This window comes from Haplochromis burtoni, unplaced genomic scaffold (genome assembly GCF_018398535.1).
Source record: "Haplochromis burtoni strain Fernald_Lab_line unplaced genomic scaffold, NCSU_Asbu1 Contig_28, whole genome shotgun sequence".
NCBI classification, from domain to species: Eukaryota; Metazoa; Chordata; class Actinopteri; order Cichliformes; family Cichlidae; genus Haplochromis; species Haplochromis burtoni.
Window position 1 is genome coordinate 3,526,574 of NW_024582389.1, and position 1,169 is coordinate 3,527,742.

Here is a 1,169-nt window from a genome sequence, read left to right on the forward strand (position 1 = left end):
AAAAAATGATACAAATTGCATGACAAATTTTAATGACTAAGTTGCAAAAATATGGCTAATGTAGCAAATGTGATACAATTTAAACACATATGCAGATTATAATTTGATATATTTTTTATACATGTCGTCTAAAGGGTCAACATACACTCCATTATCAGAAAAATAAAGATTTCTGGCAGTTATTTCATGGTTCAGGTTTTAAAGGGCTGGTTTTGCTGGTGCCCGTGTCACTGCTGGCAGCATTATATATTATGAGCTCCTGATGAGATGTTGTCCTGATTCATCCAGGCGGGACCATCGGTGAGCTCTGTGCTGATATTGATTTAGAGTCCTATTCATTCTCTCTCTGATATTCACCATGTAAAAGGACATTAAATCTTGTGAACTGTTTGCAACTTATTTACAGAACAGATTTTGAAAAGTGCTCAGTAAATTCACTTTTTGCAAATTTTTATTATTACTGCATAAAACACTTTTTAATGAAACATTTTGTTTCCATATTTTCACTCTATACTGTTTCACTTGTAATTCACAAGTGATTTATTGTTCAAAAAGCTGAACACAAATATGATTCTATTTTAAATAGAGTTGTGTTTGATGTACTTTTCACCATGAACGTTTGTTTTTTGTTGATGTCAGTAATGCCATTAGCACAAATAAAATCTGACTTAGAGACATTTTTAATTCATTTTAACTTTACTTAATAATTCTGCACGTCAGAGTTTTAAGTTGATGTTACAGGCATTAAAAGTCCTGTTGTAGTCATGAAAAGCAATGACAGAGCTACATTAAAGTAAAGAGAATATTAAAGTCAGTGATCATCAAAAAGATATAAAACAGTATTCATTATTGTTTTTTTTTTATTTATTATTATAACAAAAATAGATTTATTATATCAAATTACAACCACATTAATGCTTTTAGATTTGTTTTTGTTTACATTAGTAAAGAGTAACCCATTTTCTTCTATGGTCTACTACCACTTATGTGATGTTGCCTTATTTTTGTAATCCCTGTGACTCAAAGTGCACAACACTCCACTCTTTGGTCTGAGTGTGCCAGCATCCAGGATGTCAAAGGTCTGTCCCGGGACGAGAGTGAAGTCAAACCTCTGGAGCAGTTTGGCCATCACCACTTTAGCCTCCATCTAAAAAACACAACAGCGCCCA

The 1,169-nt window shown here is 32.6% G+C and overlaps 1 non-coding gene across 1 annotated transcript in view; it reads right to left on the reverse strand.

The window, feature by feature from the left end:
* Positions 1 to 915: 915 nt before the first annotated feature.
* LOC102296845 overlaps positions 916 to 1,169 on the reverse strand; it is a 4,790-nt gene continuing 4,536 nt past the window's right edge. The window contains exon 3 of the transcript XR_006054214.1: positions 916 to 1,147. This is a non-coding gene — a transcript (uncharacterized LOC102296845). The remainder of the gene's footprint in view (positions 1,148 to 1,169) is intronic.